This window comes from Lepisma saccharinum, chromosome 19 (genome assembly GCF_977018435.1).
Source record: "Lepisma saccharinum chromosome 19, izLepSacc3.1, whole genome shotgun sequence".
In the NCBI taxonomy this organism is placed as follows: Eukaryota; Metazoa; Arthropoda; class Insecta; order Zygentoma; family Lepismatidae; genus Lepisma; species Lepisma saccharinum.
Genome location: NC_139247.1, coordinates 65,481,273 through 65,495,606, shown reverse-complemented (window position 1 = coordinate 65,495,606; position 14,334 = coordinate 65,481,273). Strand labels below are relative to the sequence as shown.

General features: G+C 37.6%; 1 long non-coding RNA gene across 2 annotated transcripts in view; it reads right to left on the bottom strand.

Annotated features, from left to right (window-relative positions):
- The window catches only part of LOC146003180 (uncharacterized), a 21,173-nt gene extending 6,839 nt beyond the window's left edge, over positions 1 to 14,334 (bottom strand). The window contains exons 1-3 of one of the 2 annotated variants that reach the window (XR_014443797.1): positions 14,288 to 14,334; positions 3,076 to 3,150; positions 2,107 to 2,262 (exon numbers count right to left, since the gene is read on the bottom strand). This is a non-coding gene — a long non-coding RNA (uncharacterized LOC146003180). Of the gene's footprint in view, positions 1 to 2,106; positions 2,263 to 3,075; positions 3,151 to 14,287 lie in introns of those variants that run through there. The other variant, XR_014443798.1, reaches the window with a different exon arrangement.

The following is a 14,334-nucleotide window of genomic DNA, read 5'->3' as shown; positions in this document are numbered from 1 at the left end:
CCGCACAAGGTTCGTTCATATTTGATTCACCCTCGTATAAAGCTACTTTGTAGTAGAATAGTTTGTATAAAAACTTACTATGTAACAAATGAAAAAGCTTGATATAAGGTTTTTCATTGTATAAATATATCAGCGTAGTGTTAATGCTGTGTATAAAACATTATATATGTACAACCTGAGTTATAAAACTATAAACAGTTGTGTTAACGCTGTATACTCTATGTGTATAAAACATTAAGTATGTATAATCATTTGTAAAATACTCTGAATCTGTATTAATTTTGTAGTAGATTAGTTTTAGAACAATAAACTTGTATGTAGTGGTCTTGCACATTTTATTACTTTTAAAAAAAACTCAAAATAAAAAGTTTTTTAGTTATATACAGGGTAAAACAACTAATAATATTAGTGTAAACAGTCCTAGATTCGATCCTTGTTACGAATCTTGCACAAAACACAAATAGGCTAATCAGCACTGTTCTTACAATTCAGAGTTGGGTCCAAAACACTAAATTCATGCACCGCGAAACACAGCTATAAACAATAAACAATGCCATTTAAACACAAAACACAACTGAGATAGAACTTGACTAGTTTCTACATATGTTCTTAAACCTAAATTTTATACTTTGTTTTTCAGCTCAGAAAGTAACTTTTGATTAATATAAAATATTTCTGTGGCATAAAAAATGCTATACGATGCACGGTTTTAGAAGCAATATCGGACAGAGCTATGGAGAGCATTTCCTTAATAACCAGCCAATGGCAGGAGTGCAACGTTGTACAGTTAGGAAACTGCGGCGTGCAAGTTAAACACAGTGTTCTGTATTTATGTTGCACGCAAGAAGTTTTCATAAAACTCGCCACTTTAAGGTCCATCATAAGATGCACAAAGGGGCCTCCCCCATGCCGCAGTGGTAGCGTCATTGCCTTGTAATCAAGGGGTCCCAGGTTCGATACTCGGTGGAGGCACAAGTGGTTCGGATCCCACTTTAAACTGTAGGTCCAGTCCCGATTAGCCTTACTGTGCATAAAGTGGACTTAAAACAGCAACTCAAACCAAACCAATAAAATGCATACAACATTTTGAACCTGACTGTGAAAGTCCCATGAATTTCCATCGCCTACAGCCGGAGTTATCGTTTCTCGAAGAAACACAGGAAACAACACGTCTACACACACACACACAATGAAATAACCCTTTTGTTTTCCTTCAGTGTTCAGTCTGTTTTTTTTTTGTTCCCGGGACCCCTGGCGTCGTAGCGCACTGTGCAATACAACCCTTATATTCGATAGTTGTGCAATAGTGTGTGTCCGTGAGTGTTATTTAATAATGTTGTTCTCGAAACCTAGTACTAGTAGTAAAGGCACCAAGGGTAAAATATTACATTCACAAGACAGAAATCTTAGTTTTAAAGTGTATTCTTACTTCAAGGAATTGGTGTCAGAAGAAGTGCGTGCTGAAACAGTGTTTTCTCATAGTCGAGAACTTACGGCTAAAGCATGTGGTGTATGTGTGCATACTGTGTTGCGTATTATAACACAGGGTAAAATGTCTACCACAGAAACCCTATTCAGATCTCTTGGAAAACATGCCAGAAAACAGAAACAAGAACGATGATGATGACCTTGCAGTGTGTCTATAATAAATACCTTCAAACTCCTTTCAGGTACGAGTTTTTCTTATATGCTATATGTTATAATCCTGTATAAAATTCTTCACTATATATTTCATTGTACTCAAATATCACGTGCATGCATATATAAAAAGTTGGAATATTGGATGCAACAAATTCTGTGTGTTTCCCTTCTGCTAGCAGTTGGTGTTGGCAACAGCGTGACAGCACTGGCTGTGTATTGGCTGAACTCATGTTCCTTCTAAAAATGCACGCCATATAGTCATGTTTACATAAAAAAATGCAATACTTGGAAAAAATATTTTATTATATTTGTACTCACCTCGCCTATTGAAGGGTCGAACCCGAACAGCTACTTCCTTGTGTTGAAAAATCTTTACGCAGATATAAATGTTAGCACACACACACACACTAACAATGTGCTAAGGCAAAATAAGACACTGGTCTTCAATCTGGTATTCACTGCAGGCACACTATAAATTGAGGAACTGCACATGAAAAGTTTGTCCATACAATTCTGTTATATGTCTTTTTAAGTTCGCTCCAAAAATGACAGAAAATAGGGATGATGATTGTCTTCTTTTTTCACATGTGAAAGGAAACTGGTCACACAAACACGTACAAACTGCAAAAACAAAAAAAACTATCAGAATTCTGAGGGTGAGTTCAGATTCCTGAGTTTAAATACCACCAAAGGCACAGTCAAAAGTTTAAGGACTCGACCAGCATATTAATTTTGGAAAAAACAATCTCAGTTCACAGAAAAAAGTTTGTAACTTTAAATTTACGCTGATTGGGGTCCCTAGCTTGTACCAGAACTCTTCACACCCGAATATAAAACCCACAGCCTTTTTCCACAGCTACATTGGTCCTACCTTCTGGACATGCTTCAAATATGAAAAAGTTAACCTTTAGTGGACAAGAGCCTCTTCTGCCTGTATAACCTTGATGTACACAAAAACACAACAAAAGACCACTCTTTCAAGACATGCATTAAAAAATAAAAAAAGGAGAATATGTAACATTTTAGAAAACAGAAATTTTGAAAGTTAGACGCTTCCCTCTAGACTCCTAATTGTCACTCACTGTGAACAAGTTCTTTTTTCGTTATTACATATAAAGTAAAATATATAATAAAAAAACCAGTAGTTTAAGAGAGATAGTCCATTTATAAATTGCATCCAATAACATTTCCAAAATGAGTTTGTTAATACTAGCAACGAAAATATACATATATTGTTTTTTATTCAAATATGTCATACCTTCTTATGTATACAAATTAACAAAAAAAAAAAAAGGACTGAAATATCATGTGTAGTTTTGAAGAAATTACATTGTAATTGATGCCATGTGGAGGTGGTATGACAGATTACCACTTACCCGCTAAAAGTTGAGCATGATTATCATGAATATTAAGTTTACAAGTAGATATACATACATCTCCTAAACGGAACAGTAGAGGTGAAACAGGCATCTGAATCAAAGCAGAGGTCACCCATCTTCGGACCAGGATCTGAAAATACAGAACAAAGGAGAATTAATGACTGCAAGGTACAAGATTTGAATTCCAAACAATCACACTGAAAGAAACCTAACACATCCAATCAGATGCACAAATAACACCAGGCGAATCATCAATCACTGGCAACCTGTGTGTTGGAGGTAAAGATTTGCACAGATGCTTGTGTGTCAACAATTTGGTTGGTCTTTTGTTTCAATTCCTGAATGGTTAAAACTATGTGAATGAACACAGCAATTGACAATTTGCCTGGTTATATATGTGTATCTCACTGAACCAGAGGAGAAGTTGCATGAGAATGTCATTTGAAAATTATCAAGGCTAAGAATAGTCGAAATTCAGATTTAAAATTACCTGGTATTCGTTTTGGAAGAAATTTTTGGATATTGGGATATCTCCAATCTGTATAAATGCATTCTAAAATATCGTAGTCAGAAATTGCATTTTAAGACAAAACTAATGTGGTCCACACAAATAAGCCCTTTTAAATACTTTTACATGTGCTTATTTTTTTAAAATGCAAAATCTTGCAAATGGCGGTTGTTTGAAGCTCTTGCTCTCTCCATGTTAATTAAGGGCATGCGATACAGTCTCCACGGGACTCTTCCCAAGTTCTTCCGCCTGTGGCAGTGTGCCGACTTAGCTCTTGGTACCAACTAAAGGTTAAAAGATTAAAAATCAGTAACTTACGTGTGTGAGCATGAGATTTATCAAACTACGGTTCGAAGGTTATACTACCTCCTTCTTCAGGTTCAAACGATGCTTTCAGACACCTGACATGGTGCCTCGTCGAGAAATTGATGGTTGAGGATTTAGGTTAAAATAGTATAGGAAAGACACTTTTTAAAAAAAGAATGTAAATTACACATACTAAAACCGCGCAATACTCTATAAAAACAAGAGAACGTTCAAAGCTGATGAAGGCAAACTGCCGATCGGTGCTCGGGGTAGGCGAATGCACGGTGTCAGCTCTTATCTGGAGAAGGAAAACTCCTCTCTCCCCCCCTCCCTGGTCCTTCCTGTGACAGTCTTGCTCAATTTCGATGTTTTTTGGAACAATCCGTCACAACCCATTATTTATTTTGGAAGTACGTGCTTTTTTTCCCTGGCTATCTCCCTGTAAAATAAATAAATAACACACACTCCACAAAAGAAAATACTTACAATATATATATATATTAAGTTTCTCAACCACGGGTGGCTGCGGTGCTGTAGGGAGAAAACCAAAAGGATCTGACAAATCAAAATGGGCACAAGTCAAAACTACTAATCCCAGTTTTACTTTTTTTTGGTATTAAATAGTGCGTCGCTCCAAGATCTTGCATATACCGCCAGCTGCTCCGGAGTTTTATAGCGGGCTCGTCTAGTCCCCACTCCCGACGAACTGACGTGTATATGAGCAACCAAAAATACAACTCCCCTCTTTTGTGACACTTTGCCAAATATATATATATATATATATATATATATATATATATATATATATATAATAAATCTGCTACGCAAGAAATTATACTGGAAGGGGTGAAGTTATCTTAAACAGCGCCCAGCGCTTTGCGTAATTACATGAATAGTAAGGTTAGATATTTTCTCAAAATACTTTTTATTTTGCTTAACAAGTGCAGAGTATTTGATTTGTTACAACTGTATTAACAATGTGTTCTCATTTAAATAAGTCGTTTCTTACCAGAAAAAACAGTTACCAATTACCCCCCCTTCTTGACAGATTTTCACAAAAACATATTTTACAATGACGATCCACGTCATAGATTCATTTTTACTTTGGATTCCCACTATCTCTTGCATCCCTTATGCTACCATAACTAAGTCCATGATCATTCCCTTCTTTTGACTGCATATATACTTTGGAGGAATTAGACCCCGGCGGTAGGAAATTATTATCAAAAAAAAATATGAAGTTACGATCTTTTCCCAAAAATATTTAAGCAAAAAAAAAAAGATGAAAGATTCAAAAAAAAAAATGTCTATTAAGGTAACGCGATAAAACTAAACCATTCTTATAATAATACTTAACTCCATATCCGCAAGGTTTCCACGTTCTAGTCAAGGCTCACAGGTGTACCGGAAGATAAGAGCTGAGTCACGCCACTTTGACTCAGCCAGCTATCACGCCGTGGAACACCGTTGCTGGAGTTGCTGTTATCGGAATCGGCCCGGGGAGAACACTTGGTTTGCCCAACAAGGAAAAACGTCTACCCCGAGAAGGTCGGTAGGTGGCAGTCTCGTCGCCCCCCAGGTTTCTTGGGAAAACAAACGAAGTGTCTCCGCGAACTGACAATCCCACGCATCGGTCTAATTCCTCTATACAGGGTGGGCCGAAGAATGTGGCGAAACGGGATATACAAGTCAACAGGGGCTCGTGAGTCACCAATCCAAGGTGAATTCAACTTCCACCTCGGCGGCTTTCCTAACCTCAGGGGTAACATGGAAGCCCATCTCGTCTCTACTCCCGGCGGCTTTATCCCATTTTTTAAAAAAGTTTATCCAGCCGTCTTCCAAATTCCCATCATCCCTATTGAGTTTATTCCTATTATCCGTGCATATATAGGCTGCCTCATACACATTCCTGTCCAATTTATTGTTGATCTTCCTAATGACTTCCCTTTTGGCGATCTTATGCTGGTTAACTAATACGTGTTCAGATAATCCTGTCTTGGGTATACCCTCCTTTACATCTTTATCGTGCTCGCCCCACCTAATTTGCATACTCCTCCCAGTCTGTCCCACGTATTCCTTTCCACATTCACATACTATCCTGTACACACCCTTTTGCTCTTCAGGGTTATCGTGCCTATCTCCCCTCCCTTTCTTATAAGACGTGAAGTGTTTTTCAATGCTCCGAGGTGCTCTCACCCCACATTTTTTCCCGTATCCCCTTACGGATTTTTCAGTTTTCTCGGAAACACCCTTAAAATACGTGTTTTTTTCACCGTTTCCTACCTCCATTTTTTCTTCATCTTCATCTTTATCATTTTGTGATATTTCTTGTCTAACAATCTTTTTTTGCTTTCCTAGCTACTTTTTCCATGTCGCGGATAGTATACCCATTCTTTATACCCACCTTCTTTATCCATTCTTCTTCTTTTTCTTTCTCTTTTTCGTCATTGCACAGCCTTTCGGCGCGAATGAAAAAGTTAAGTTAAGAAAAACATTTAACTTTGTCCTATTCGAATGTTGGGATCTCTTATGGAGGTACAGCTCGCCAGCTAACGGTTTATGAAAGACCCCGGTTACAATCCGTTGTCCAGTTTTAGTAAGGCACAAGTCTAGAAAGTGAATCTTACCGTTGGCCAGGTCTTCTCTGGTGAAACCAATTCTCGGATCTTGCTTGCCCAATTGGTCTCTTTCCTATACTATTTTAACCTAAATCCTCAACCATCACTTTCTCGACGATGCACCAAGTCAGGTGTCTGAAAGCATCGTTTCAACCTGAAGAAGGAGGTAGTATAACCTTCGAAACGTAGTTCGATAAATCTCATGCTCACACACATAAGTTACTGATTTTTAATCTTTTAACCTTTAGTTGGTATTTAATTGTGAGCAATCAGCACATTACCAGTATATTAGCTCTTGGTGCCAGGTCTGGCTTTTCGTGCACTCGTTCGGCTGTGAAATGGGTCGCCTAACCCCGAGCCCCACTATGATGCCATCACTGGTTCCGGCCCACATAGATAAACATTTCCCACGTAACATGATATTTTTATATTGGCTGCATCGCCCCACTCCCTTTTATATCCCCAGCTACTTCTTTATAGCACCATGTTTGACGTGAATTGACATAATATTGTTATCAGGCAATTCTTTATTTTCGATTTCATACGACCATTGGTGGATTATTGAGATGGGCGATGCCACCGGATCTAGATGTTGAAAACTAAGAATACATTGTCATCAATTTAGAGTTAAAGATAATAGCAGTGCCCCCACCCATTTGACAACTAACATTACCCTAGGAGGCACTTAATCCAGCCTCTGTATCACTATTGAGTTTGGGAGCGTAGTTCATAGACTTGTAAGTTGCATGATTTCTCTTTGTTCAACTGAAACACGTATTTTCCTAATCAATATAATATTTTGCTTAAAATGTAGGACATTTATGAAAATTTTTAAATTCCTCCCAGTCACCGGACATAAGGATAAAATGCAGGACATGTCTGGGAAAAACAGGATGTTTGGTAACCCTATCTAGAATGCATATGGGTCAGCCCATACCGAATGTTCCAGCACTAGTTGCTAAAATTTTCAATATTTTTGTTGTTTTAACACATACATATGCAGGGGTAGTTCAAAGCAGGCATTATTTTTCTAAAACTTCACTTTGTTTAAAAATGCTGGCCATTTTTTTTTTATGACTTCGGGTATTTTTGGCCTTTGCAGACAGTTGTGATAATTATTATAGCTCAGCTAAGAAAAATGATAGAATGCCGTGGTGCATGTCCATGTCCAGTCAATTTCAAGCATTATTTTATGTTCTGTGAGTTTTTACACCATCTGTAATGAAAATGGCTGAAATTTAAGGCCAAAACTGATATTCAGTTTTGAACAAAAGTCAAAGTTTAGGAATTTTTAGTAGGGAAGTAATATAATATAAGAGCTATATATTTTTTTTTTAGATAAAACATATGCATCCAAAGTTTTGGCAGAAAATATTTGAGCTCTGCTACTGGTTTCTTCTTCTAGTTAAAGCTCTTTGAAAATGCTCGATTTTAAATGTTTTTTTAAATTTCAGCCCCTATATCTCTGATGGAGGAACCAAAAAAAATGATATTTGCAGCGTACCTGAGAAGTACCTGTAAAAAAAATTGAGGTTGATATTCTATGGATAATGGGAAAAAAAAGGTAAATTTACGTTATTGGTTACAAATAAATATTTGCCTTTAATGAACTACCATGCAATGAAAGTTATTGTATTAATTGGCATTTTTAAGTCCACTTTATGCACAGTAAGGCTAATCGGGACTGGACCTACAGTTTAAAGTGGGACCCGAACCACTGTGCCATGTGCCTCCACCGGGTATCAAACCCGGGACCCCTTGATTACAAGGTGACGACGCTACCACTATGCCATCGGGGAGGATTATTGTATTAATTACATCATGCAAATGGCATAGTAATTCAGTTAGTAGCTATTATGAAAAGATGTGTAAGGCAGAGGTTTGTCTGAACAGGTTGACTTGCATGCATGCGTAACACCATTAGTGCTTCATTCCCTCCCTCTTGTGCTAGCATCATTTCTCTCATATTTTTTTGGCATGAGTTTACAATACCGGACCATTCTCCAATTTCTATGAAATTTCGCATACTCACTAATTGAGATCTCCTAATCACGAATCTGCATTGTAAAATAAGGTTAGGCCTGTTAGGTTAGGTTCCATTAGCATAAATACAATGAAAAATTATTATTTAGGAATGTGGACTCGTTTGATTAGGTACGTTTGGCAACGTGTATTGCATGTTGATTTTTTCATGTTGGCAAAATGGTGTCTTCTGTTGAACTGCTGTTCTTACGGTAGGGTGATGTTACGTTAGGAAAACATAGTTTATTTCATTTTTCTCTACATTTCCATACTTGGCCGCCAATTATTACATGCAGATTCGTGATTAGGATGTCTCAATTAGTGAGTAGGCAAAATTTCATAGCAATTGGAGAGTGGTCCGATATTGTAAACTAGTTAATTTTTTTTTACATTAGAAAAGTCATATTTCAAAAACAAAAACATTTGTTCTTTTTTTCTTTGCAATGATTTTTGTATAAAATGATTCCATTAGGGGAAGGTGGGGTAAGATTGGGTAGTGGGGTGAAACCGGGTACCTTGGTTCTGGCGTCATTAGTTCTCCTCTCTAGCAGACAGATTGTGAACTACACTCCACTAGTCAAGAAGGAGCGGCCATATTGGCATGTTGTTGCTGTTGAATTCACGGAGTCTGTGTAGGTGCTACTTTTCCACTGAAAATCTCGTTTTTCTATTTTCCCATAAAGTTAACATAGTGAGGCCATTTTGAGGCCCGAAAACAAGAACAAATAAGGTATGACTTAAGATGAACGGACCCCTCTCCGATTTTCTTCATATTTGGCATACTTACTAATTGAGGCATGCTAATGACGAATCTGAAGTTAAAATTTGTTGGAAACATCTAGAAATTGCAAAATAATTGCGAACCATTGACGCTAGCCCCACGAACCATTGACATGTGGTTAGGTTAGTTTCGGTTAGGTTAGGCAAACAGTTAAAATTTCATGTCGTGGTAGTATCAGGATCTAGAAATTGCAAAATAATTCTGAACCATTGACGCTAGCCCCACGAACCATTGACATGTGGTTAGGTTAGGCAAACATAGTTGAAATTCGGTGTCGTGGTAGTATCAAGAATATATATATTTGCTTGTGAAACAAAAAATTTCGCGAAAATAGAGTTTCCATTCCAAAAACTAACGTCTTATTTTAGCTTATTTTGCAATTTCTAGAAGTTTCCGACAACTTTTAACTTCAGATTCGTGATTAGAAGACCTCAATTAGTGAGTATGCCAAATATGAAGAACATCAGAGAGGGGTCCGGTCATCTTAAGTCGTTCCACAAATAATAAATTTAGAGAAAAAAAATTATGGCAGTTTCATACCCCATTTCGTTGTTTACAGAAGTGGTAATGTTTTATCATCCACTTACTGAAAAGTCAAAATTTCTATTTTTGCAGACTTTTTACGCATTCGGGATCACTGTGCAATGGTGAGAAAAAGAAAATATATCTTGACAAAGTACAGGATTTTCCAGGTACATTGGATGAGCAATGTAGTAATGTGGGATTATTCCAGAATGACATCCGTTTACTCTCTGCTGTTGCCTTTGGCCATGTTTATACATAATACTGGTGAATACACAAGACAGCTGCTTACGGCATATAAATCCTACAATTATGTTTCAGATGAGGATGGGAAAGGTTTTAAAATTCTGACATTCAGGATGAAAAAAGTGGTAATTTCCAGACTATCGGGAAATTTTGGTAACAAGGTATAGTGAAAACACATTTCATCAAATTTGCAGGAGAAACTACTGACGGAACTGAGTTTCTGTAGACTTTTGGAAGCTCGTGGAAGTGTTTTCTCCCTTCGTTCAACTTATTCTGCCAATTAATCATGTATTTTTCGACATAAATGTATCTCCGATCAACGATAGCTGTTGCCACCATTACAGTCGACTAAGCGAATCAAATGTTCCGTGCGTTCGATTATGTAACCCCCCTGTTAAGTGTACCAACCACGCGGTAGTTTTACAAGATGACGTGTGAAGGTTGCATTGTGATTATTTTTTTTTTCAATTTAATTTTCTATGTTTGCCTAACCTAACTGAACTTAACATAACCTTCCGTGGGTAAAATTCAAGTTTTCCCGAAACGCATTTCTTCAATTTTACAGGAGAAAGTACTTACCGAAAAGAGTTTCTGTATATTCTATAAAGGTCTGGGAAGTGTTTTTTCGCCTCGCTGAAAGAATTTTCACGGAAAATCATCTATTTTTGAACATTAATGTCTCTCCGATGCACGAAACCTGTTCCATTGATGTCCTTCTACTACGTGAACCAAATTTTGCGTCCCCTTGATGACGTAACAACCGGTCAGTGTTTCCAAACATGCAGTTTTCCTACTGTGTAACAGTAGTGTAACGTAAATGAACGTATGTAACTGTGCATCATATGTGAATACGAACTTGTGAGAAGATGACGTGCACAGGATGCGTGGTGAAATTGGACGGTGTCCAAGATCCAGTTGAATTTGTAATTCAGCATGGAATTATCAAGGAACTACAAAGTAATTGCAATTCTTCACTATTTTCGTTTGAAATTTTAGAGTTGAAATTTCCCACCGATTCCGGGCTCTGCCCCTGGGGTAATTGACCTACCGCCCCCAACCGCTAACGTGGCACCGCCTCCGCTCCGGCTCCCCGGCTTTTTCTATAGACTCCATGTTAAAGGCATGTTCGAAATTGGCCGAGTTCACCTGTCCCCCTGTCCCCACAATAGTAAACTCGAGTCGAAATTTCCCACCGATTCCGGGCTCCACCCCTGGGGTAATTGACCTACCGCCCCCAACTGCTAACGCGGCCCCGCCTCTGCTCCGGCTCCCCAGCTTTTACTATAGACTCCCTGTTAAAGGCATGTTCGAAATTGGCCGGAGTCGCCTGACCCCCTGTCCCCACAATAGTAAACTAGTGCCGTAGGTATTTTGCGATGAAGAAGGTTGCAACACTGCATAACCACTGATCATCGACAACGCTAGTCAAGATTTCTCCGCCATATTGCGTGTAACACAAGCGAAAACGAACTAACAACAATTACTCGATATGTCGAAAATCGAGATTATTCGCGTGAAAAAAAAACGAAATGGCACCTTCAAGAATCCTTAGGAATGCAGAATACATAAGTACCAATGTGAAAAAGAAGAAAATAAAGAAATTCCAGCCGTTTCGGGGATACTTAACATTTAATGGTTTGTGTATCAATTTTCACTTAAAAACGTTCTGTGAATAGATTGTGCGGCATTTTTCGGTTAATAAGTTTGGAAACACTAAATATCAGCTGACGATAGACAACGTGAGTCAAGTTTTGCCCGCCATATTGTGTGTAATGAAAGCGAATTAGCAACGAACAATAAATATTTTTATTAATTATAAAAAATGTTAAAAAAATTCGCTTTACAGTGTACAAAGCAAAATCCCACGTTCAAAATTGTTCCGCTATGCATAACAGGTAAGTACAACTGTAAATAATTAGGAAATAAACGAGTGAAATGTGTTTTCACTATACCATACTGTTACCGAAATTTTCAGTATGGAAAATATTAAAAATTTGCTTACACTTAAGAAACTTGAATTTTTACACACTACCTGGTGCAAGTGGTCGCAGCCTTGAGAAAGGGGGAGAGGGATGGGCATAAATTGTGCAGTAAAATTTCAGTAACCACCAAACGTCTCTAATTCCCTTATTTTCCACAATGATACTTACGTATTCTGCAATCAATCCTAAGGATTCTTCTATTTCGCGTTTCGTTTTTTGCACACAAATAATCTCAATTTTAGACATATCGACATTAATTTCACTCCGATGCACTAAAGCTGTTCCCTTGCTGTCCGTCTACTACGTGAACCAAATATTTGCGAGCGTTTCATGACGTCACAACCGGTCAGTGTTTCCAAATACGCGGTTTTGTAACTGTGTAACAGTTGTAGAACGTAAATAAACGTGCGTTACTGTTCATCATTTGTCATTACGAACTTGGGACAACATGACGTGCACAGGACGCGTGGTGAAATTGTACGGCGTTGAAGATACTGTATAATTTGTAATTCACCATGGAATTTTGAAGGAATTGAAATGGTTCGTGGGGCTATTCATGAATGGTTCGTGGGGCTATCCATGAATGGTTCGTGGGGTTATTTATGAATAGTTCATGGGGCTATTTATGAATGGTTCGTGGGGTTTTCGAACCCGAAAAAAATATTTTTTCTAATTTTAAAAACAAATTTAACTATGTCTGCCTAACCTAACACAACGTAACCTTGCCGTGCATGGTTCGTGGGGCTATTTATCAATCGTTCGTGGGGTTCTCCGTGCATGGTTCGTGCGTTTTTCGAATCTGGAAAGAAATACAAAATCAGTAACACCAAAGTAGGTATTTTTATATGAAGAAGGTTGCAACACTGCATAACCACTGATCATGGACAACGCTAGTCAAGATTTCTCCGCCATATCGCATGTAACGCAAGCGAGAGCGAACAATATAAAAATACTCGATATTTCTAAAATTGACATTTGCGTCGAAAAAACGAAACGCGAAATAGAAGAATCCTTAGGAATGCAGAATACGTAAGTATTAATGTGAAAAATACGAAAATAAGGGAATTAGAGACGTTTGGTGGTTACTGAAATTTTAATAATTGTGCTTCTCGGATATTATGTTTCATAGCACAGCGACGTGCTCTCAGTACACAAGTTTATTTATCTCATTGCAAAAAGGAATAGGTATTGATCAAGTGGCACGGCCTTTTGGTAGAAAAAAATGCGGACATACACAATTTTAAATCAACATCATCTCACTTGTTTTGGCATGAGTTTACAATACCGGACCACTCTCCAATTTCTATAAAATTTCGTCTACTTACTAATTTCGGTGTCCTGGTGACGTATCTGTAGTTCATATTTGGCGGTCACTTGTTAAAATTGTACATTTACGTGTACAACTTGTAAAATAACCTTGCGATTTACTACGGTGATTGTCCATACACAGCAATTCGGAACCATCTTTCTTTCGCAATTCGCTAATGGTCTTCCTTGCACAACAATCTTGCTGACGACAGACGTGGAATGCCTACGAGGTTAGGTTAGGCCTGTTAGGTTAGGTTCCATTAGCATAAATACAAATAAAAATTAATATTTTAGCTAAGAGAACTATACCTTGTCTTGCCTGTTGACTTCTTCATGTTGGGAAAATGGTGTCTTCCGTGGAGCTATTGTTCTTATGGCAGGGTTACGTTACGTTAAGAAAACATAGTTTATTTCGTTTTTTTCTCGATTTCCATACTTGACCGCCAATTATTACATGCAGATTCCTGATTAGGAGTTCACAATTAGTGAGTAGGCGAAATTTCATAGAAATTGGAGAGTGGTCCGGTATTGTAAACTCGTTCCCTTGTTTTACTTACATGGACGGCGTACAGTGGGATCCATGAGTATTACCGTGCAAATTGTCCACGACTATTTTCATTAATTTTTCTCTTACATCCTGTGTGTTTTTAAGCGATGGATTTTTATGTATGATGGTGCAGAAGTTGTCAACAGCTTGTTTTGAATTTTCTTTTAATTCTTGAAGCTCTTATTGGGTCAAATAAAGTGCACGAACATGACGATGGACAATTTGCACGGTAATACTCATGGATCCCACTGTACATTTCAATTAAATTCATGAACAATAAATAAATAAAACAAGATCGTCAAGCCCAGTGCACGTGCATAAAACACATAAATTTGCCCAATAACGTAATGCAAAGTATAAAATATTTATTTTATATACCTCTACTTATTTTTCGGTCAAAATACTAATTTGTATAAATAAGACTTACCCACATGACTTTTATAGCACTTAGATGTCCATTTAGTTTCTTCTTTG